General features: G+C 41.4%; 1 protein-coding gene and 1 pseudogene across 6 annotated transcripts in view; one reads left to right on the top strand and one right to left on the bottom strand.

The window, feature by feature from the left end:
• The window catches only part of ADORA3 (adenosine A3 receptor), a 154705-nt gene that overhangs the window by 34884 nt on the left and 94457 nt on the right, over nt 1-25364 (top strand). The gene's annotated exons all lie outside the window — the stretch shown is intronic.
• LOC147376045 (thioredoxin pseudogene) lies at nt 11520-11832 on the bottom strand (annotated as a pseudogene).

Here is a 25364-nt window from a genome sequence, read left to right as displayed (position 1 = left end):
ACCCACTCCAGTGTTCTTGCCTGGAGAATCCCAGGGACTGTGGAGCCTGATGGGTTGCCGTCTATGGGGTAGCACAGAGTCGGACACGGCTGAAGCGACTTAGCAGCAGCAGAGAGACCAGAAAGTGCCCCAAACATACATGGAAGTTAATCCTGTGGCCAATGTGTGGTGTTACAAATCAGTCAAAACATGGGCTAAGATAATTGGTTCCCTCACAGAAAAATAAAATAAAATTACACAGACCATAAACAAAAATTAATTCTAGATGGATTAGACTCCCAAATGTCAAAGTCAAGCTTTAAAATTTAAACAAGAAAATGTGGAAGAATATTTTTATGACCATGGGAAAGGAAATTGCTTTTATTTTATTTTTTAATTATTCATTTTGCAGGGTCTTTGTTGCTACCAGGGGGATTTCTCCAGTTATGGTGAGCAGGGGCTACTCTTTGATGAGTGCTCAAGCTTCTCATCATGGTGGCTTCTCTTGTTGCGGAGCACAGCCTCTAGGCTCTAGGACTTCGGTAGTTGTGGCTTGTGGGCTTAGTTGCTCCATGGCATGTGGGATCTTCCCTTACTAGGAATTGAACCTGTGTCCCCTGAATTGGCAGGCAAATTCTTGTCCACTGTACCACCAAGAAAGTCCCCAAATTGTTTTTAACATAAAGATACAAAAAGCACAAATCATAAAGGTGCAGACTGACACATTTTAGCATATTAATACTAAAACTTAACAAGAAGACTCAAAGTGATAAGTCAGAAGCCGGCAATGTGTATTTATAATACATGGAAACCATTCAATATCACAGTAATCCAAGTCTATGCCCCAACCAGTAACGCTGAAGAAGCTGAAGTTGAACGATTCTATGAAGACCTACAAGACCTTTTAGAACTAACACCCAAAAAAGATGTCCTTTTTATTATAGGGGACTGGAATGCAAAAGTAGGAAGTCAAGAAACACCTGGAGTAACAGGCAAATTTGGCCTTGGAATACGGAATGAAGCAGGGCAAAGACTAATAGAGTTTTGCCAAGAAAATGCACTGGTCATAACAAACACCCTCTTCCAACAACACAAGAGAAGACTCTATACATGGACATCACCAGATGGTAAACACCAAAATCAGATTGATTATATTCTTTGCAGCCAAAGATGGAGAAGCTCTATACAGGCAGCAAAAACAAGACCAGGAGCTGACTGTGGCTCAGACCATGAACTCCTTATTGCCAAATTCAGACTTAAATTGAAGAAAGTAGGGAAAACCACTAGACCATTCAGGTATGACCTAAATCAAATCCCTTATGATTATACAGTGGAAGTGAGAAATAGATTTAAGGGCCCAGATCTGATAGATAGACTGCCTGATGAACTATGGAATGAGGTTCGTGACACTGTACAGGAGACAGGGATTAAGACCATTCCCATAGAAAAGAAATGCAAAAAAGCAAAATGGCTGTCTGGGGAGGCCTTACAAATAGCTGTGAAAAGAAGAGAAGCGAAAAGCAAAGGAGAAAAGGAAAGATATAAACATCTGAATGCAGAGTTCCAAAGAATAGCAAGAAGAGATAAGAAAGCCTTCTTCAGTGATCAATGCAAAGAAATAGAAGAAAACAACAGAATGGGAAAGACTAGGGATCTCTTCAGGAAAATCAGAGATACCAAAGAACATTTCATGCAAAGATGAGCTCGATAAAGGACAGAAATGGTATGGACCTAACAGAAGCAGAAGATATTAAGAAGAGATGGCAAGAATACACAGAAGAACTGTACAAAAAAGATCTCCACGACCCAGATAATCACGATGGTGTGATCACTGACCTAGAGCCAGACATCCTGGAATGTGAAGTCAAGTGGGCCTTAGAAAGCATCACTACAAACAAAGCTAGTGGAGGTGATGAAATTCCAGTTGAGCTATTCCAAATCCTGAAAGATGGTGCTGTGAAAGTGCTGCACTCAATATGCCAGCAAATTTGGAAAACTCAGCAATGGCCACAGGACTGGAAAAGGTCAGTTTTCATTCCAATCCCAAAGAAAGGCAATGCCAAAGAATGCTCAAACTACCGCACAATTGCACTCATCTCATACGCTAGTAAAGTAATGCTCAAAATTCTCCAAGCCAGGCTTCAGCAATATGGGAACCGTGAACTTCCTGATGTTCAAGCTGGTTTTAGAAAAGGCAGAGGAACCAGAGATCAAATTGCCAACATCCGCTGGATCATGGAAAAAGCAAGAGAGTTCCAGAAAAACATCTATTTCTGCTTTATTGACTATGCCAAAGCCTTTGACTGTGTGGATCACAATAAACTGGAAAATTCTGAAAGAGATGGGAATACCAGATCACCTGATCTGCCTCTTGAGAAATCTGTATGCAGGTCAGGAAGCCACAGTTAGAACTGGACATGGAACAACAGACTGGTTCCAAATAGGAAAAGGAGTTTGTCAAGGCTGTATATTGTCACCCTGCTTATTTAACTTATATGCAGAGTACGTCATGAGAAATGCTGGGCTGGAAGAAACACAAGTTGGAATCAAGATTGCCGGGAGAAATATCAATAACCTCAGATATGCAGATGACACCACCCTTATGGCAGAAAGTGAAGAGGAACTCAAAAGCCTCTTGATGAAAGTGAAAGTGGAGAGTGAAAAAGTTGGCTTAAAGCTCAACATTCAGAAAATGAAGATCATGGCATCCGGTCCCACCACTTCATGGGAAATAGATGGGGAAACCGTGGAAACAGTGTCAGACTTTATTTTTCTGGGCTCCAAAATCACTACAGATGGTGATTGCAGCCATGAAATTAAAAGACACTCCTTGGAAGGAAAGTTATGACCAACCTAGATAGCATATTCAAAAGCAGAGACATTACTTTGCCAACAAAGGTTCGCCTAGTCAAGGCTATGGTTTTTCCAGTGGTCATGTATGGATGTGAGAGTTGGACTGTGAAGAAGGCTGAGCGCTGAAGAATGGATGCTTTTGAACTGTGGTGTTGGAGAAGACTCTTGACAGTCCCTTGGACTGCAAGGAGATCCAACCAGTCCATTCTGAAGGAGATCAGCCCTGGGATTTCTTTGGAAGGAATGATGCTAAAGCTGAAAATCCAGTACTTTGGCCACCTCATGCGAAGAGTTGACTCATTGGAAAAGACTCTGATGCTGGGAGGGATTGGGGGCAGGAGGAGAAGGGGACAACAGAGGATGAGATGGCTGGATGGCATCACTGACTCGATGGATACAATGAGTCTGGGTGAACTCTGGGAGTTGGTGATGGACAGGGAGGCCTGGTGTGCTGCGATTCATGGGGTCGAAAAGAGTCGGACAGGACTGAGCGATGATCTGATCTCATCTGAGACACCCCCCCTCATATTACCATTATCAATAATATACTCCATAAATTATTACGAATAAGGTAACTCAATAGCGGGGAAATAAGCAAGAGATGTGAACAGATACTTCACAAGAAAACAACACTAAAACTAGTGAATAAACATAATGGGGAAAAAAGGTCAAGTGTATTAGTAATCAGAGATACATTAAAGCAATCATGTATCGCTTTATACCTATCAGATTAGTAAAATTAAGAAAAAATGTTTGAGTGTTGATGAGCCTGTGGGAGCTTTGTATGCATACAGTTTACTACTTTTACACTCTGCCACCTGGAATGCAAATTTCATGAGGGCAGGGATTTTTTTTGTTGTTGTTGTTCACAGGCATAATCTGCAGTGCCTAGAAGAATGCTTGCACTGCAGGGAGGTGAAGGCAAGAGGCGAGAAAGTTGAAGGTGCACAAAAACTAACTCCGTTCGTAAGAATGTGATTTACAGAAGGTATCCTAGGAAACGGAGAAGGCAATAGCACCCCACTCTGGTACTCTTGCCTGGAAAATCCCATGGACGGAAGGGCCTGGTGGGCTGCAGTCCATGGGGTAGCTAGGAGTTGGACGTGACTGAGCGACTTCACTTTATTTTTTCACTTTCATGCATTGGAGAAGGAAATGTCAACCCACTCCAGTGTTCTTGCCTGGAGAATCCCAGGGACGGGGGAGCCTGGTGGGCTGCCGTCTATGGGGTCGCACAGAGTTGGACACGACTGAAGCGACTTAGCAGCAGCAGCAGCAGCAGCAGCATCCTAGAAAAACTTTTTTACACATGCACAAGAGATCATGTCCAGGTGTTTATCATTTCAAAATGGCAACAAGTTGGAAGTAAGAGAACAGATAAATACTAGATTGTGGAGTATTTAGACAATGGAATAATATATGCCAGTTAAAATGCATAATTTAGAACTAAGGTGTATCACTGTAGTTAGAACGTTATATTTTTCTCTATACTTGAAATATATTGCTCAAAATATGTCATTAGAAGAGTTATACTCTGTCTTGCTGCTGCTGCTGCTAAGTCGCTTCAGTCGTGTCCGACTCTGTGCGACCCCATAGACGGCAGCCCACCAGGCTCCCCCGTCCCTGGGATTCTCCAGGCAAGAACACTGGAGTGGCTTGCCATTTCCTTCTCCAATGCATGAAAGTGAAAAGGGAAAGTGAAGTTGCTCAGTCGTGTCCGACTCTTCGTGACCCCATGGACTGCAGCCTACCAGGCTCCTCCGTCCATGGGGTTTTCCAGCCAAGAGTACTGGAGTGGGCTGCCATTGCCTTCTCTGATACTCTGTCTGGAAGGGCTTGAAAAATGTTACAAAACTTCAATATAAAATGAAATATTAAACTGTATAGTCATTTTTGCTATACAAAGTTAAAAAAATAAAACTTGTATAGTAAGAGGTACAAAATGATATGAAGAGAATCTCTTCAGAAAAAAATCAGAGAGGTGTTTATGTATGAAGTCACACTTAATACTTAATTGTTGGAAATGGAGCAAAGAGATTCTTGGTGGAGGAAATAAAGGCCTAAAGAGAAGAAATAAAGCATTGGGAGAAATGTAGGACATTTCAGAGAGTGTTTGGAAGTTCAATTTGACTAGAATATTATAAGATAAGTACAGAAGAATGGTGAAAGATGGTTTGGGATAAAGTCTTGGAGAAATTTAAATGCCAAGTGAGAGTCCTGGTTGAGAAAACCCAAACCATGTTAGGTGTATTGTAGAACCTGGATCTGTGTTTCAAATACTTAGGCTGCACTTGAATTTTCCTTGGGAGATCAGCTTAAGATATATTCCTAATGAATTAAGCTTTTTTCCACATAAAAATTAGAATATCAGCAAGACACCAAAATATTAATAATATATTAACATACTCTTTTAAGAGAATAATACAGTTTAGAGAAGGATGTAAGTAAACAAAGTTATCTAATTTAAAGAAGTGCTTTTTTTTTTCATATTTCTTTCACTGTTATCATTACTTAGTTTACCTACAATTTTCCCTCTGTCTAGAGTGTAAAACAGTTTTTAAAATTGAAATATAGTTGATTTGTAATAATTTGTTAATTTCTGCTACACAGCAAAGTAATTAAGTTACACATACATATAAACTTTCTTTTAAAAATATTCTTTTCCATTATGATTTATTATAAAATACTGAAAATAGTTCCCTGTGGTATACAGAGGGACCTTGTTATTTATCCATTCCATATACAGTAGTTTGCATCTGCGGACCCCAAATTTCCACTCCATCCCTCTCCCGTATCCCCTGTCCCTTCACAACCCCAAGTCTCTTCTCTGTGTCTGTGAGTCTGTTTCCGTTTCATAAAGTTCATTTGTGTCGTATTGTAGATTCTACGTATAAGTAATCTATGGTATTTGTCTTTCTCTTTCTGACTTACTTCACTTAGTATGATCCTCTCTAGGCCCATCCATGCTGCGGCAAATGGAATTATTTTGTTCTTTTTTATGGCTGAAGAGTATTCCATTGTCTATACGTATCTCACCTTCTTTATCCATTCATCCGTCAGTGGATGTACAGCTTGTCGCTATGTTTTGGCCGTTGTGTGTGGTGCTACTGTGAACACAGGGCTGCATGTGTCTTTCTGAATTACATTTTTGTTTGGGTATGTGCCCAGGAGAGAGATTGTTGGATCATATGGCCACTATTTTTAATTTTTTGAGGAACCTCTATACCGTAAAACAACTTTTCATTCACTTATTTTTAGACTTGAAGGCTCAGTCTTCAAGTGAACAAAGATATGAGCTGATTTGTTCATTCATTCATTCTACTAATATATATAACAGCCTAAGCCAAATAATACATGGTCCTTACTTTCTTGGAGTGTACATTCTAGGACAAGACATATATATATATAGACATATATATATATACACACCAGCAATGAAATAGAGGTGATAGAGGTGTGCATAGGATCTCTTGTAGAATAGAGGAGCAGCAGCTAATCAGGGAGTTAAGGAAGGCTTAGTAGAGGAAGAGATGCTCAAGAAGGATGTGCAGCAGTTAGCTGGACCAAAGAGGAGAGGCTAGGAGAGCACTGAGGAGGAGGCTGGGGGTATAAATCATCCTGCGTGTATTGTTAAGTGTGATCAGAAAAAGAAAGTAGTAGAGTACATGGTTGAATAAGAGTCAGAGGCACACCATAAGGGGTTAGGAGTTAGAGTTTTTTTTTTATTTTGGTTTGCCACACCTCACAGCATGCAAGATCTTAGTGCCCTGACCAGGGATTGAACCTGTGCCCCTTCAGTGAAAGCATGGAGTCTTAACCACTAGACTTCCAGGGAAGTACCAGGGTATTTTAATTTTATCTTGAAAGCTACTGGGGAACCATCTAATTAATTTAAGCAGGGAAATAACATGATCTGTTTTGTATTTTGGGAAGATTATTCTAGCAGACTGAAGAAGAAGCAATTAGCAGACCACTATAGTGAAACAAGTGACAGATGACAAAGGTGTCATTAAAGTAGATGCTTTGGAAATGGATCAACAGATGGTAGGAGGCAGACTCTAGAAGCCTAAGTAACTGATCAGATGTGCAGCTGAAGGAGGGATGAGTCCAAGGGCATGGCCTCACTTCTGGCTTGACAACTCTGGGGCTGGTTGGTGATGCTTGTCACTGAGGCAGGAGGAAAAACAGGTTTATGGGAGAAAATGATGCGTTTAACTGAAATCTGTTATCACCAATGTGGGGAGAAGTTTGAGTTGAATGCATTTAGCACAGATTTGGGACTGAGGGTCCTATGTGGAAGCTGAAGCAGTGTATTTGATGGAAGACCACCCAAGAAATGTCATAAGTAGACCAGGAGAGCAAAAGGCTGAAGACAGAGCCTCCTTCTGTCTGATCAAAGAATAAAGCAGAGTAAGACTAAAGTATGAAAAAGGAGGAGAAAATGGTGTCATGAAAACCAAAAGAGAAGAAATGTCAAGGAGGGAGGTTCCGTGCTAATAAGGACTAATGAGAGGTAAGGTCAGATACTGTTGGCCACATGGCAGTCACTGGCGACCCTAAAGAACAATTTTATTGGTATAAGAAGGATGATTTCCAGATTTCAGATTACAGTAGCCTTTCAAATGAATAGGAGATGAAAGTGGAGACAATAATAAGTAGACTGTACAAATTTGGCTTTGAAGGGAAGAGAAAGGGCTAGCACTAGGAGAAAGGAGCAGTGTGTGGATGAGTAAAAATTGTTTTTAAAGAGAAGAGATGAAAATATTTACATGCTGTCAGGAAAGATCAAGTGAAAGGGACGCTTAGAGTAAGGGAGATAGAGGGGATGATTAATAGAGTAAGAGTTTCCTGAGGAGGAGGCAGAGATCAGATGAAGGGATTAGCCTTGAACTGGAGAAAGAGTCATTCTGAAACAGGAGGAACAGATAGAATTAGAGTTTTTAGCTTTTAGGTGCTGGGGAGGGAGCTCAGGGAGTTCCAACCTGATGGCTTTTGATTTTCTGGTAGGGTGGAAATGAAGATGATTTGCTGAAATCCTGAGGATTTGGGAGAAAATAAGGAAAGGGTAAAAGAGAAGAATGGCAGATTAAATAAGTAGAATGTTAGAGAATGGCTGATATTCACAGACCAAGAAGAAGAGATCTGGGAGGAGAATGCTGGAGAAGATAAGGCAAGGCCACTGGTACTGAGGAGTCAAGGGCATGTAAGATCATGTGACAGAAGTCTTCCACATGAAAATCAGAGTTTCACAGTTTTATGGCATAAAAGGTGGTGGAGAGAAAATAAGAATGTGAACCAGATTCCAAGTCCTAGGTGAAGCTTCAATACTTTGGTCACCTGATGCGAAGAGCTGACTCATTGGAGAAGACCCCGATGCTGGGAAAGATTGAAGCCAAAAGGAGAAGGGGGCAGCAGAGGATGAGAAGGTGTCATAGCATCACCAACTCATTGGACATGAATTTGAGTAAACTCTGCGAGATAGTGAAGGACAGGCAAGCTTGGCATGCTGCAGTCCATGGGTCGCAAAGAGTTGGACACGACTTAGCAACTGAAAAGCAACAACAGGCGAAGGTTGGGAGATTCATGATTCCAGCCAGTGATTCAGAGAAACATTATTATAAATTATCATATTTGCTTTGATCTTAAAGTTTTTGTTGATTTAACACAGTAACAAGGTTTCAGCTTCTTAAATATAATATGTAACTTTTAATGACAGATTTCAAGCAAACATATTTTAAGTACAAAGAATAATATATTTGGTAGTAATTTGCCAGCACATAAAAAACAATCTCAAAGGAGGCAGGGAGTGAGGTGCCTTTTCAGCATTCCCAATTAGCTACTGTCTATTCACTCCTTTTACTCCAATCCTTCAACAACCAAACAATATTTATTGAACATTTACTATGTTTCAGATCCCCATCACTGGAATGTACAGGGTATATCTCAAATCATCAGTTCCAAAACACACATCTCCTGCCCTCCTCCCAGTTTTTTAATATCTCTGAAATCCACTGGGATGCTTCTTACACTGATGTCAGCCAGGCTTTGGTCACGATGGAGTCGTCATGGTCTGCCCAGGCTCAAATTTACTCATAGCTGTCCATGTTGTCATTTTTTCAATTGAGTTAAGTACATTGTTGGTAATAACATGTTGAGCTTGGTTGCCATTTAAATGACCAAAAATTACACTTTTGTTTGTTGTTGAAATGAAAAGTGATTTAAAAAAAAAAAAAGAAAGAAAAGTGATTGCATTTGCAGAAGGCATGAAAATAGCAGGGCACAAAACTGACGTTATCAAAGCAGATATTTATCGCTGGAGAAATTACCACAATTCCATGCGTTATTGCAAAAAATAAGAACCAAGTGTTTTATGGGACCCATGAAAGAAAAAATACCTATAAACAAATAAAACTGTGCTATGTTTTGTTATTGGTATAGACACAAAAGAATTGCCTAGGATAAGCCAAGCAATACAGTTGAAGGCAGGGAGAATCGTTCCATATTGCAAAGTCATGAGAGGCTGGTGTGACAGATTCCTGGTCAAAGAGTTGTGGTTAAGGCATCATGTCACAGTTTAGTTGTCAGGATTTTTTTTTTCTTAGTGAAACATAAAATGATGATGTGTCTTAAATGTGGTTTTAGAATGGATGTCCTAGAGCTATCTAAATATTTTGTTTTAGAGAAACAGAATGTCAGATCTGGAAGAACAAATTCCTTTCTTTCCAAATTGAGGAAACTGAGTCCCAGGATGTAAGAGGCTGGCCCAGGATTGCACCACACAGCTTGTCAGAGGCAGAGGAAATTTATTTACTGTAGAGATATTATTGAGCCTTCTGGCAAAGAAGCAAGAAAAGATAAAACTTACATAAAGGCTTAATGGCCCAGACCTCTGTTAAAAACCCTGTGATTGTTTTTTTGTTTTTTTTTTCCTATTGGAAAGATGATAAACAGGTTTAGTAACTACTAATCAATAACCTCAGATATGCAGATGACACCATCCTTATGGCAGAAAGTGAAGAGGAAGTAAAAAGCCTCTTGATGAAAGTGAAAGAGGAGAGTGAAAAAGTTGGCTTAAAGCTCAACATTCAGAAAATGAAGATCATGGCATCTGGTCCCATCACTTCATGGGAAATAGATGGGGAACCAGTGGAAACAGTGTCCGATTTTATTTTTTTGTGCTCCAAAATCACTGTAGATGGTGATTGCAGCCATGAAATTAAAAGACGCTTACTCCTTGGAAGGAAAGTTATGACCAACCTAGATAGCATATTCAAAAGCAGAGATATTACTTTTTCAACAAAGGTCCATCTAGTCAAGGTTATGGTTTTTCCAGTAGTCATGTATGGATGTGAGAGTTGGACTGTGAAGAAAGCTGAGCGCCGAAGACTTGACACTTTTGAACTGTGGTGTTGGAAAAGACTCCTAAGAGTCCCTTGGACTGCAAGGAGATCCAACCAGTCCATCCTAAAGGAGATCAGTCCTGGGTATTCTTTGGAAGAACTGATGCTAAAGCTGAAACTCCAATACTTTGGCCACCTCATGCGAAGGGTTGACTCATTGGAAAAGACTCTGATGCTGGGAGGGATTGGGGGCAGGAGGAGAAGGGGACGACAGAGGATGAGATGGCTGGATGGCATCACTGACTTGATGGACATGGGTTTGGGTGAACTCCGGGAGTTGGTGATGGACAGGGAGGCTTGGTGTGCTGCGATTCATGGGGTCGCAGAGTCGGACACAACTGAGCGACTGAACTGAACTGAACTGAATCTTTGACAACATGCTTCTGATTTATGCCATCATCTATATCAATTTGACCCCCTTAACCACTGTCTTCACTGGCTTTATGGCTTAACTATTTCATAGAGTACTTTTTCTCAAGAAAATTTCAAGGTATATAAGGCAATTTTAAAATCAATTTAGGTAGCAAGCTATTATTTGCTGTGACATATTTTTTGAATACTTAAGAAAACTAAGTTTCTTACTCTCAGTCTTCCCCTGGAACTGGGATAGTTAAGGACAGCAGGTGTACAAACTCGAGAGGCACAATTAAACCAAGGACAGTGGTGGTATCCTGTCCGTCCAACTGATGAAAGCATCATGGAGTAATTAGAGAATTATCACTTCCTTCCCCTTCCTTTGGCTCCATGCTGTCAAAGAAGCCAGCTCTTTGTTTACCATCCACAGCTCCTAATATTGGTAAGGAAATACAGCACAGAGTGTGAAAATAAAGATAAGAGGTACTTAATTTTCTAGTCTTGCAGTGGAAAGCTCCCGACACTTGTGGTAAGAATTTCATGGCCAGCAGTTGGAATACTTTAACCAAATACAATTCTCAAAAAAAATTTATGCCTGTTTTGGTTTTAATAGCTGCTATTGTTTTATTTTTACTAAATAATGGTATTCTGGTCATCAGTCATACCAGGCAGTTATAAATTATTACTATTTATAAATGAATTGCTCTAAGGGCCTTAGGAGGATTCAGAGACCCTATTTTTCTCTTCTCCCCTCTTTAAGGCTCCTATTATCTCTAAGTGTTTCCAGTACGGAAGAGGTTTGCCCTTTTTTTCATAGTAAAATTGATCTCTAGTGTTTCTTCTTATTCATCCTTCTGATCTTTCTTTTTTGTAAATAAAAACCTTACAAGTTGTAAGCAGCTAATAGCCAGTCACATTTTTTAGAAAACTAGATTAGATTAATTCATTAATGGTGGCTTCCAGTTTTTCCTCATTAGCTCCAGAAAATTCACCCGCCTTTGGTCCCTTTTAAACAGCTGGGAGATTGGTATGTATTTGACTTTACACTCTGAAGCAACATCCTGGCAGTCACCCACAGCTATGTCAAGTTCAAAGGACATTGCATTGGAGTACTTCTAACAGAGGAAATAAAAGGCAGGTTTGATCAGTTTGCAAGGCCCACACCACGTGGCTAACTCAACCTCTTTGAGTTTATCTCCTGCATGTTGAAGACTTCCTGAAAATCATACTTTCTCTTCATCTGCTTTCCCACTTTGACTGTGGGGTCTGACAAGGAACTATAAGAAACAATGGAGGTGGATTCCAAACATTGGACCAAGCTTCCCAATCCTTTCTCTATGCATATTTTTCTCAGTTAAAACATCAGTTGAAATCAGCTGTACAGAAACTCCCTGGTAGTCCAGTTGTTGTGACTCTGTGCTTTCACTGCTGAGGGCTGGGGTTCAATCGCTAGTTGGGGAACTAGGATCACACAGGGAGCAGTGCAGCCAAAACATATATATATATAGTGTGTACGGTTGTGTATTCAGTATTATGTAGCATTTCCTTATGTTACTGATACTCTTAAGAACAATTATTAATAGCTGCATAATATTTCACTGGGAATATAACATACCTTTTTTCAAAAACCTATTCTGTGATTATAGATTCAAGGTGTTTCCAGGATTTTGCAATTGTAAATAATGCTGCAATGAACATCTTTATGTGTTCATCTTTTTCTGTGAGAAATAAGATTAACTTCTTTCAGGCTAGCTGGGTATTTTTTTTTTAATATACTGGATTGGTGATTAGTGAATGAATTAGCAGCCTAAAAGTAATAAATGTGTTTAAATTGACTGTATTTAAAGAGGAACTTTTTTTCTCTTTGGAAGTATGTACATTTACCTATCATCATCAAGGCTGGACTCCTTGTCCCAGAGACTAATTGAGTATGTGTTCAGCAGCCTGGGATGAACACTGCCCTTTTTCCCTTTTCCAGAGTGGGGAGAGACATGGGGGGTGAGTGAGAGAGGGGGAGTTTAGAGGGCTAGCAGTGATTCTGTGCCTCAAAACTTCTGCTCTGTGACCAGAAAATAGTCGAATACTGAAAAATATTTTGCGAGTATCACTTTTTCCTGCATTTCCAATTAAATGATACATTCCATGAAAACTGAGTGAACCCCAGACCTCTATGCACCCTTTATCCCCTTGCAGTCATTATAGGACTATACGATTATAGGATCCAGAAACCCAACACCGTCAGGATCTGGGCCAGGAGACTGGGTTCTGGCCTGAGTGGGAGTAATCCCCTAGCTTGGCACCTAGTAGCTTCAAAGGACGATTTGATCTGAAAGCCCTTAGGTCACACTTTTTAACACAGCTGCTAGAACACACACCCTATAAACAGGAAATGCCTTAGGAAGTACGACTGAAGATTTATTTTTATTTTTAAGAAACTACTAAAAAGCCTGAGCTGAGGATGACATTTATCTGACATTACTTAACAAGCTAGAAGTGCTTCCCCGAAAGCCTTGGTTTTATGTTTTGGGCAATTGTGTGCCCACTGCTGCTTAGTAGGTACTAAAATTCTTCCGATTAATCTCTCACTCATTTTGCCTTGTAAAATGAGTATGTCTAGTCAGGGGATTTGTAAGTTGCATAGTTCATTTTTCCTGTCATAGAAAACAAAAAGATTTACTAAACCCTAAACCAATATTTAGATACCACTGTGCTTGGAGTAAAGACAATTTAGCACCAAAAAAAAGGAAAACCCTATAAAACAGATAATGAGGAGGCTGTAGCTGGTTGAATAGCATCAGGAAAGATTAAAATTAAGAACTGCCTACTTCTAGAAATGAATTGCCTGTGTGGTGACATCACTGCTCATTTACCCTTGTGCCAGCTTCCTCTCCTGCGCTGGCTGTGTTCCGTTTGTTTCAGTCAAACAGCCTCATCATCTAGGCTGTTTCACACCACAGGGCCTTTACACATGCTTCACAGCACCTGGAGTGCCACTGTTCCTCTCTTCTCCTCTCTTTATTGAAGTCCTGCTCATCCTTTTTCTTTAAAAAAAAAATTTATTGGAGTAGAGTTACTTTAAAAAGTTGAATTGGTTTCTGTTATGCAGCAAAGTGAGTCAGATATACATATACGTATGTCCCCTCCTTTTTGGATTTCCTTCCTATTTAGGTCACCATAGATTACTGAGTAATGTTCCCAGTGCTATACAATGGGTTCTCATTAGTTATCTATTTTATATATAAGATAAATAGTGTATATATTTCAATCCCAATCTCCTGATTCATCCCACCCACCCCCACCTTTCTTCCTTGGTATCCACACATTTGTTCTCTACATCTGTGCCTGTAATTTCTGCTTTGTAAATAAGATTGTCTATACCAATTTTTTCAGATTTCACATATATTTGTTAATTACAGTATTTGTTTTTCTCTCTCTGACTTACTTCACTCTGTATGACAGTCTCTAGGTCCATCCATGACTCTACAAATGACCCAATTCCATTCCTTTCCACTATGGGCTTCTCAAGTGGTAAGGTGGTAAAAAATCTGCCTGCCAATGCAGGACACACAAGAGATGCAGGTTCAATCCCTGGGTCGGGAAGATATCCTGGAGTAGGAAATGCCAACGCATTCCAATATTCTTGCCTAGAAAATTCCATGGACAGAGGACTCTGGAGGGCTACAGTCCATAGTGTTGCAAAGAGCTGAACATGACTGAACTTAGCATGCACACAATATTCTGTTATATATTAATATTCATACACATATTCTTTATCCATTCCTCTGTTGATGGATATTTAGGTTGTTACCATGTAAACACAATCAAAATATGAGTGGAAAACCTAGATAGACATTTCTCCAAAGAAGACATACAGATGGCCAAAAAGCACACGAAAAGACGCTCAACATCACAAGTTACTAGAGAAATGCAAATAAAAGTACAATGAGATATCACCTCACACCGGTCAGAATGGTGATTATCACAAACTATACAAACAAGAAATTCTGGAGAGTGTGTGGAGAAAAGGGAACCCTCTTGCACTGCTGGAGAAAATGTAAATTGATACAGCCACTATGGAAAACAGTATGGAGGTTCCTTTAAAAGCTAAAAACAGGACTACCATGTGACCTAGCAACCCCACTACTGGGCATATACCCAGAGAAAACCATAATTAAATAGATACATCTACTCCAATATTCATTGCAGTCCTGCTCATCCTCAAAGGCTAAGATGTCAGTTGATTTTGTTATAGCAGAAAGACAGCATAGAACGAGAGATGCATGTATGCATGCTAAGTCGCTTCAATTGTGTCTAACTCTTTGAAACCCTGTGAACTGTAGCCTACCAGGCTCCTGTATCCATGGGATTCTCAAGGCAAGAATACTGGAGCGGGTTGCCATGCCCTCCTCCAGGGGGTCTTCCCGACCCAGGGGTTGAAACTGCGTCTCTTGTAGCTCCTGCACTGTAGCCAGATTCTTTACTGCTGAGCCACTGGGGAAGCCCTAGAGTGAGACATAACTGGATTTAAATCTTGGTACCCTTTTTAACTAGATGGATGATCTTAGGCAAGTTAACTTGAGTCTGTTTCCTCCTTAGTTAATAGAGTTAATACCTTGCTCACTGAAGTGTAGTAAATATTAAGTCATAATATATACAGTGCTTGGCATACAGTAGAGACTCAGTAAACGTCAGTGTCCTTTTGCCATGCCTATCTTCCAAGCCTTCCTTGATTCTCTAGGCAGCATCATTTTATTCAAAGCTTAGAGTGTGAGCTTGTGTCTTATCTCTGAGTTCCCAGAGATACACTGTATTCAAATTCTTCATGACCCATTTAAGTCATAGGTCTTCCAGTTGGAATTTTTAATTCATTTATTTATTCAATAAATATTTGTTTGAGGATATCAGATGGCAGTTCCTACCACTGTGCTCTTAATATGTTTTTTCTTCCTTTAGACTAGGGCTTCTCAACTTTGATGCTATTGAGACTTGGGCCAGATAATTCTTAGTTGTGGGGGGCTATCCCATGCAATGTGGGATGTTGAGAAGCATCTGTGGCCTCTATCAGCTAGAAGCTGGTACCAACTCCCCAACCCAGGTATGACAACCCCAAATGTCTCCAGACATTGACTGCTCTTGGTTGAGAAAAACTGTTCTGGAACGTTGCTCCCCTGGCTATCCTCTCTCTCTCAGTTCAGTTCCGTTCAGTTCAGCTCAGTTGCTCAGTCGTGTCTGACTCTTTGTGACCCCATGGATTACAGCACGCCAGGCCTCCCTGTCTGTCGTCAACTTCCAGAGCTTGCTCAAACTCATGTCCATTGAGTCAGTGATGCCATCCAACCATCTCATCCTCTGTCGTGTCCCTTCTCCTCCTGCCTTCAATCTTTCCCAGCATCAGGGTCTTTTCAAATGAGTCAGTTCTTTGCATCAGGTGGCCATAGTATTGGAGCTTCAATTTCAGCATCAGTCATTCCAGTGAATATTTGGGACTGATTTCCTTTAGGATGGACTGGCTGGATCTCCTTGCTGTCCAAGGGACTCTCAAGAGTCTTCTCTAACACCACAGTTCAAAAGCATCAGTTCTTCAGTGTTCAGCTTTCTTTTTGGTCCAACTCTCACATCCATACATGACTACTGGAAAAACCATAGCTTTGACTATATAGACCTTTGTTGATCAAGTAGTGTCCCCACTTTTTAATATTCTGTCTAGGTTGCTCATAGCTTTTCTTTCAAGGAGCAAGCGTCTTTTAATTTCATGGCTGCGGTCACCATCTATAGTAATTTTGGAGCCCAGGAAAATAAAGTCTGTCACTGTTTCCATTGTTTTTCCATCTATTTGCCACGAAGTGATGGGACTGGATGCCATGATCTTAGTTTTTTGAATGTTTAGTTTTAAGCCAGCTTTTTCACTCTCTTCTTTCACTTTCATCAAGAGGCTCTTTAGTTCCTCTTCACTTTCTGCCATTAAGAGTGGCGTCATCTGCTTATCTGAGGTTATTGATATTTCTCCCTGAATCTTGATTCCAGCTTATACTTCATCCAGCCTAGCATTTTGCATGATGTACTCTGAATATAAGTAAAATAAACAGGGTGACAATATACAGCCTTAATGTACTCCTTTCTCAATTTTGAACCAGCTCATTGTTCCATGCCCGGTTCTAACTGTTGCTTCCTGACCTGCATAAAGATTTTTCAGGAGGCAGGTAAGGTGGTCTGGTATTCCCATCTCTTTAATAATTTTCCACAGTTTGTTGTGATCCACATAGTCAAAGGCTTTAGAATAGTCAGTGAAGTAGGGTAGATGTTTTTCTTGAATTCTCTCGCTTTTTCCTCCCTTGTGGGCTTCCCTTGTGGCTCAGCTGGTAAAGGATCTGCCTGTGATGCTCATTGGAAAGATTCCCTGAAGAAGGGAAAGGCTACCCACTCCAGTATTCTGGCCTGAAGAACTCCATAGACTGTATAGTCCATGGGGTCCCAAAGAGCTGGACGTGACTGAGACTTTCATTTTCACTTGCTTTTTCTATGATCCAATGGATGTTGGCAATTTGATCTCTGGTTCCTCTGCCTTTTCTGAATTCAGCTTGAACATCTGGAATTTCTCAGTTCATGTACTGTTGAAGCCTAAATTGGAGAATTTTGAGCATTACTTTGCTAGTGTATGAAATGAATGCAATTGTGTGGTAGTTTGAACATTTTTTAACATTGCCTTTCTTTGGGATTGGAACGAAAACTGACCTTTTCCAGTCCTGTGGCCACTGCTGAGTTTTCCAAATTTCCTGCCATATGGAGTATAGCACTTTAATAGCATCATCTTCAGCCTCTTGGCACCTTTCTCTCATGAAAATATACTATATTTTCTAGTCTTTCAAAACAAAAGTAGTCAATCAAACCAGAAGCCCTCTCCCTTCACTGTCAAGCTCTTCAAAAGCATAGCCTGAACTTGTGGTCCCTTTCCACCCATTCTTCCACCTGCTGCCATCAGCCTCCTCCAACCCCTTCGTGAGATGCTCCTACTGAAGTTCCTACTGATAAATGGCTAAATTCTGTCTCCTCTTTCCACTGCTCACCTTACTTAACTTCCCTGACATTTGATGCTTCAGAAATTCCAGGATGTCTTTCTTTACTGTTCTTCTTTGACTCTGTTTCACAAACCCAAGTGGGGTCTCCTTTGTGCTATCTTTTAAATTCTGTCATTCCCCAAGCCTCTATTCTTCATCTTCTCTCTTCTCTCTCCCTGGCACATGTTCACTCATTTTCAAGGCTTTAATTCTCAATGAAGCATCAATAGCACAATGCTTAGTTCCAGCCCCGTTTCTCTGCTGTGGAACTCACAGACTTCTTAAAGAGAACTTATTTTTCTCATCTCCTCATCCTAAAGTTGTCTCTCCTCCCATCTTACCATGTCCCATCTCTTCTGCCCAATGGATTACAGTATGCCTTTCTGGCCCTGGTGATGCAGACCCTAGATGGGCACTTCAGCAAAGACATTCATCTTAGGTAACTCACTCATGCAAGACTGAATTGGTTCCTTGGTGGCCCTCCTCACAAGCCTCTGGCTGTAGCCAGTATGGAGCAGTGAACCTTAGTATTATATTAAATGATTTCCAGAAAGCCCTTGGAACACAGTGGATACTGAGTACAACATGTTAATTCCCTTTCCTGTTATTTTCTTCTGGAAGACACACTCTAGAACATTAAGAGTTGCATATGGGTAGTTAGATTATATGGGGTGTTTTTTTATGTTCTCTAATACTTTTCCCATTGAAAAGAAATTATTTTTACAACTAAAGAAAAATGTTTTGTTAAAATGCTCTTAGGCAACTGATCATGCTACTTGCCTTTATTGGCTGTTCATTGTCCCTTGGTGGAGTCCAAAGCTCTAAGAATGTCTTACAAGATGTTGTGATTTGGCCTTGATCTAGCTATATAAACTTATTTCATGCTCTACCACTGCCCCACCACTCATCACACACTCTGGCAACTCCAAACCTCTTCCAGATCCCTGACTGTCGCCTATTTCTGCAGAAGGTTCTTCCTCTACTTGATGACTGACCCATGTCCTCCAACCCTTCCCTTCCATCCCACATCACAAGTCCACACTTAGAATACTCTCAGACACCTGATCTACTCTCTTTTCTTCAAACTCAGTTCAAACACATCCTTGTTGGACCCTTTTTCTTTTTCATTCTGTCTTTTTCTCTCATTTTTTTTTTCTTTTTAAGCATATATCCTTCTCAGCTTTATTATATCTGGGTTCAGGAGTGATTTTGCCTGCAAAACAAAATTAGTTCTATTTCTTAATTTTCAATAGTGGTTCAGGGCCTTCTTGCCTATGATGGTAGATCACATTGATGTCTATTGAGTTCCACACAGTCAACCTCTCTAGGATTTCTGATGTGGCAGGTTGGACACTCCAATCCCTTCCTTTATTTTCATTTAAGAGAGGAGATTGGACTTAGACCCTCTTTTCCACGGGGCTACAACAGATGCTGGTGCACAAGCTTGTCCCTGAAGGTCTGGGCCAGCTTGATTTAGTTCTTGATCTGCATAGGTTGTTAACAAAAAGTGTAATGGGTCCACAAACACAGTTTTTGTGGTAGTGGTGTGTGCAGTGAGCATAAATCATTAGTTTGTCCTGGATCACTGGGACTGTCTGTGGCTTCTGGCGGAGTCCAGGCATAGGCACAGCCAAGACTCTGGGGCCGATCAGGTGCTTATAAAGGAGAAAGAGTCAGTCGTCTGTTACCGGTTTATTAACATCCAGGTGGAAGAGATCCATACAGCAAAGTGTGGGGGACCCTCTCTCCAGGAGTGCTCCTCTCCCCAAATCTCCACGCATTCACCACCCAGAAGCATTTGAACGCTGTTCCTATCTCCTAAGTCTCCAAGCTGAAAGTAAACATGCTCTGCTTTGTTGCTCTTTGTCCATTTAGAAATCTGTCAGGGCACCTAGGGTACTTGATTATATTTATTTGTCCTCTGTCTCCCTCTAAGAGACAGTATTTCTCCTTAAGGGCAAGGACTGTGTCTCTTGTTTGGCAAATAGAAGATGCTTATTTAGATTTTATCTCACCGAGAAGCACTGGGGTAGATTTTAGGGTTGGAAGAGAGAAAGAAAATAAGCCACAGCCCCTACGGCCTTTATGGGGCTTGCAATGGGATCATGGAAATGAATGTGATTAACTGGGGTAAAGAAAGAAGAAATCATATAAAAAGCTAACACTTTAGGACATTACTGGTGGCTAAGTGGTAAAGAATCTGCCTGTCAATGCAGGAGGCACGGGTTAGACCCTTGATCTGGGAAGATCCAACATGCTGTGGAACAGCTCAGCCTGTGCACCACAATTAGTGAGACTGTGTTCTAGAGACTGGGAGCTGCAACTGCTGAAGCCAGTGTGCCCTAGAGCCCATGCTCTGTAACAAGAGAAGCCACCCCAATGAGAAGCATGCCCACCATAACTAGAGAGTAGCCCCCCTCACTGCAATAGAGAAAAGCCCGCACAGCAATGAAGACCCTGTACAGCCAAAAATAAATAAATACATACAAATTAAAAAGTTAACATTTTATATTTTTTTATCTCTCAGTTAACCCATGATCTACTTGGTAATAAGTACTATTATTCCAGGATGTCTGGCTCTTGAGAGTCACTTGGACAGCAAGGAGATCTGACCAGTCAATCCTAAAGGAAATCAGTCCTGAATATTCATTGGAACTTCTGATACTGAAGCTGAAACTGCAATACTTTGGCCACCTGATGCGAAGAACTGACTCATTTGAAAAGACCCTGATGTTGGAAAAGATTGAAGGCAGGAGGAGAAGGGGACGACAGAGGATGAGATGGTTGGATGGTATCACCGACCCAATGGACATGAGTTTGAGTAAGCTCCGGGAGTTGGTGATGGACAGGGAGGCCTGGTGTGCTACAGTTAGTGGGGTCACAAAGAGTTGGACATGACTGAGTGACTGAACTGAATTGAAGTACTATTATTTTGTAAATACGAAGAATTGAGAGTTTAATGAATCAAGTGACTTGACCAAGTAGCTGGTAAATGTCCAAAATCCAATGTCTTAATCTAAATACAATAGTGTATTTGATTTTCAGTTTGAAGTCCTCAAAAATCTATTTGGGGAAAATTACCATCAGGGGTCAATTTGATCACTTACTCTGCAAGAAACCTGGATTCCAGCAAAAGAATACCCAGACTGATAAACAATCAATCCGTTGATTAATCCAGAGTTTCCAGGGGCTGAGATCTCTACTGCTCCACTCTGCCATCTCCAACTCTAGAAAATCATTAAAAACAGAAGTTCCCCCCAAGTTGCTGGATCCACCTCTGCTTGCCCTACGGAAACTCTTGGGTCTCAGGGGCCCTCAGAGGACAAGGAAAATCTGACCTGTGTATGGTCAGGCAACTGGAAGCGATTACTTCTCGGGGCACAGTTAGAGCACTAAGCCATGATGATACAGATCTGGGGGCTCTACTAAAGATGTTCATCTTAGGTTACTGAGTAACCCAAGGCTGAGTCTGTCCTTCCTCCTCCCTAGGCCCTCTTCCTAAAGCTCTTGCTGCAGGCTCACGTGGAGACTTACCTTCTGATAGCTTTGCTAATTACTTTAAAGTCTGATTGAGATCAGGTAGCCTCCAAGCTGGCACCAACACCCATTATACTCTCCAAAGATAAGGAAACCAAACATTAGCTAGCTGGTGGCAAACAGTGCCATAAAAGCGTCCACGCCTTCCTCCACTCAAGGGAGCAGCAAAATGCCACTCCTGGCCTTATTTGGATAGGGAAATACAGAACTGAATATGACCTCAAGTAGATGGTTTAAGGTGACTTTAGTCCTGAGAGGTTCTCCTACGGGGATAGCTTTCATTTACCCTGGAATCAAGTGCCTTTCTTCCTTCCTTCCTTCAAGAATTCTCCAGATAACTTCACCTGCTCGAGCAGCTTCACTCTCCAACCCTGGATTATACATTCACTTACATAGCACTGAGAACTCTAATCATTATACATAGATACAGGATGCAGCTTAGAGAGTATTTCTTAGTATTTCCTTGATGTGTTTTGTTTTGTGTCTTGGGTATCCAAATAGTTTATATCCCCTTGTGGCCTTGGCTTGCAGTTACTGAAAGCAGGATTTTGGTTCCCCACCAGAGATTGAAGTCAGGTCGTGGCCGTGAGACTGCTGTATTCTAGCCACTACACCACCAGGGAGAGCTTCCCTGGTGGCTCAGATAGTAAAGAATCTTCCTGCAATGCAGGAGACCTGGGTTTGATCCCTGGGTCAGGAAGATCCCCTGGAGAAGGGAATGGCAACCCACTCCAGTATTCTTGCCTGGAAAATCCCAGAGACAGAGGAGCCAGGTAGGCTACAGTCTATGGGACTGCAAAGAGTTGGACACTTCTGAGCTACTAACACACACAGACCACCAGGGACCCGTAGTCAGTGACAAGGCCCTGGCGCATTGGCTTTGTACAAATGAATTCCCACAAAGACAGAAAGTAGTGAAACAAGTAAAATCTTTATTAGGCGGAAAAAGGGTTCTTGTGAATAGACTCACACGGGTGGGCTTAGAGAGAGAGTTTCGCTCTCGTTGTGGTTTGAATGATTTATTCCGGACATCTCTTCCAGGTTTCCTCCGCCGATAATCTTGGTTTGCCTGGTTGTGAGTCTGTATTTGGTTTATTTCGGGTCCTGCCCCATGTGTGCCTGTCTCTTGGCCAAGATGGAGTCTAGCAAAGAGGCCTATGGTTAGGCTGAAATCATTTACTATGGGGTGACACTCCCTTCCCTTTTGACTTTCGAGGAAACATTCTTGGCATGTGTAGTCAGGAATGTCTCCTTGACCTTGAGAATGAGAAATATGTTGTCTCTTTATCTCATATCTGGGCAGGGCTAAGCTCCTCTCTTGGCCTGTCCCTCACGTCTGACCCACCTCCCCAGGGGACAAACGCCAGCTGCTCAGCCTGGGGCCCATCTAGCTCTTACCTCACTTGGGATCAAACAACCAGCTTCTTCAGTGTTGCCTGGTATGGTCCTCTGACTGGAAGCCTGAGAATCGCTCCACCCTTATTAGAAATGCAGACTTGCTGGCCCCACACCCATCCCACTAAATCAGAATAAGATCCTCATTTTAACAAGATCCTCAGGTGATCCTCAGGTGCACCTTAATGCCTGAGAAGCTCTGGGCTAGAGTGTTGTTTACTGACACACAGACTCTTCTGTGAGGCCAGCATGGTGGTCAGTATGCGGCGCAAGGGCAGTTTTCTACGTCCACCGCTCCAAGATTCACCAGTGTGGACAACAATTCCACTGATCCTTTCTGTGTGGTTTTGTACATACTAAATAATTTTCAGTGCCCTGTGCAGATATTTTTATTAATGGTAAATACTGATAATCATAAGAACAAGAAATGTTACTGAGCATTCGTATGCTAGGTGATTTACGTGTGTTATTCTTTTAATCATTATCGTATTAGTTTGCTGGGGTTGCTGTAACAAAGGACCACAGACTGAGTGGCTTAAACAACAGGAGTTAACTTTCCCACAGTTCTGGAGACTAGAAGTCCAAGACTGAGGTGCCGGCAGGTTTGGTTTCTACTAAGACCTCACTCCTTGGCTGTCTCTTTGCTGTGTCCTCACATGATCTTTCCCCTGCATGCGCCTGTCTGGTGTCTCTCTCAGTGTGTTCAAACTTCCTCTTCTTGTAAATCAGATTGGATTAGGGCCTCTGCTAAAGGCTTCCTTTTAACTTAATTACCTCTTTAAAGACCTTATCTCCAAATAAAGTTATCTTCTGAGGTACTGGAAGTTAGGACTTTAACATATGAATTTTGAAGGGGTATAATTGAACCCATAAAACTGTAAAGTGGCTGATAATTATAATCCCCATTTTACAGATGAAGAAACAGAGGCTTTAAAAAGTTGATTAACTTGATTAATGCCACATGTCTAGTAATGATAGAGCCAGAGCTGGACCTTTTCTGTTTACACATTTATTTACCAAACATTTATTGGATATCTGCTATGTGTATGCACTGGGATAAGTGACAGGGATACAGAAGTCATAGTGCCTGCTCTCATAAACCTTATGTTTTTGTGAATTATTTTTTATTCTGGAGTCCCTATGCTTGCCCTTTCAAATGCTATAGAGATTCATTTTGTATAACTTCATAAAATATTTATTGCCAAATCCAAGAAAACAGTATAACAATCTTAAAAAAAAAATACCAGACCCTGAATCTAGCCTCATAAACGTCTATCTGAGACTGAGACTATATTTGTTTCAGGTCAGTCCTGGCCATTTCCTCCAGTGATCAACTCATCATAGTTTGCCTGGAACTGTGGTCTTGGACTTCCTTGTTTTTTTTCCCCTGGCTTTAGAACTTGGACTTCCATGGTTTTAGCACTGAAAGTCCTGTGTCCCAGGAACTTCAGCTCCAGGCAAACCATCAGAGTCGGTTTCCCTCATATTTCCTGATTTGTGCCTTGCTAGGATAGGAAGCAGCAGGAAACAGCAGACATCACATAAATAAAGAGCCAGATTTCAGATGCGAAATGGATTAACAGGACAACAACACTCAGTCTCACCCAGGCCTTTCTGTACTGCTGAACCAGAAATTGTATGGCAGCCTTTTGCCCCCACAGATTGGAACCGAATCGGGGGTAATGGACTGTCTCCAGCTTCCACTGCTCTTGATGTAAATATGAATACTGCGAGTGAACAAGGTATCATCTCTTGAGGTTTCTTAGCTGAAGGTTCAGGAATTCCTGAGTAACAAATATCCAACTGCCCTTCCTTAGATAATCCTCATTTCAGGTAACAACAGGTGATGGACTCTAACCGGCCACCATGGTGGCCCAGGCAAGCATCTCAGACCAGCCATCTTGGGGAGTGTGAGCCCACTATGCTTTGTAACATGAGAGCCCTCGGAATGTGCAGAAAGGAGCTCCTGAACAGCAGCCAAATCCTCCTGCGTAATGGATGACCATGGCGGGGCCCTGCTGACCTGCTCTGGTACTTTCCTGGTGCTGATGCATTTCCACTGCCCCCTGCCTCTGAGATGCAGCTACTCACCAGCCTATGGAAATGACAGGCTTCTCAGCAGCAGAGGTGCCAAGTGCACTGCATTCCAGCCTTTGCTTTTTGTTATCCTATTAGAGCTCAAGGCTTCAACGAACGGGTCAGAGAATAAGGAATAGTCAGGGAGCCTCAAAATGAATTAAATCTCTGTGTGCATGGGTGCTAAGTCACTTCAGTCCTGTCCGACTCTTTTCAACCCTATGGACTGTAGTCCGCCAGGCTCCTCTATCCATAGCAGCCAGAATACTGGAGTGAGTTGCCATGCCCCCCTCCAGGATATCTTCCCAACCCAGGGATCAAAACCAAGTCTTCTGTGGCTCCTGCACAGAGCCACAGAATTCTTTACTGCTAAGCCACCAGGGAAACCCCAGTTAAATCTATGGAAACTCCTAAATAAGAGATTTAGTTTTTTAACAACAGCAGAAAAAAAAAATAGCCAAAATGTATGTTGTTTTATCTGTTCTCTCATCAAATTCACGTGCATGTAAGGCAGCGTACATTCTCCTGGCAGAATGGCCTGTCACAAACACAAGGGCCCTTTGAACGTTCTGACTTCAGGGAAAGGGGGTTTCTTAGCCGTATTTACTTCCTTATTTCCATTTACTTATGCTTTTTCTATTTCAAGTTAGTCAAGAAGTTAACTGACACTTGTTTCACTAAGAACATGTATGTAATTGTGGTCTAATAAAAAATA

Source organism: Bos grunniens, chromosome 3, assembly GCF_055505025.1.
Source record: "Bos grunniens cultivar Pamir isolate PY7600 chromosome 3, Bosgru_T2T1.0, whole genome shotgun sequence".
Lineage (NCBI taxonomy): Eukaryota > Metazoa > Chordata > Mammalia > Artiodactyla > Bovidae > Bos > Bos grunniens.
This window is presented reverse-complemented; position numbering and strand designations above follow the sequence as displayed.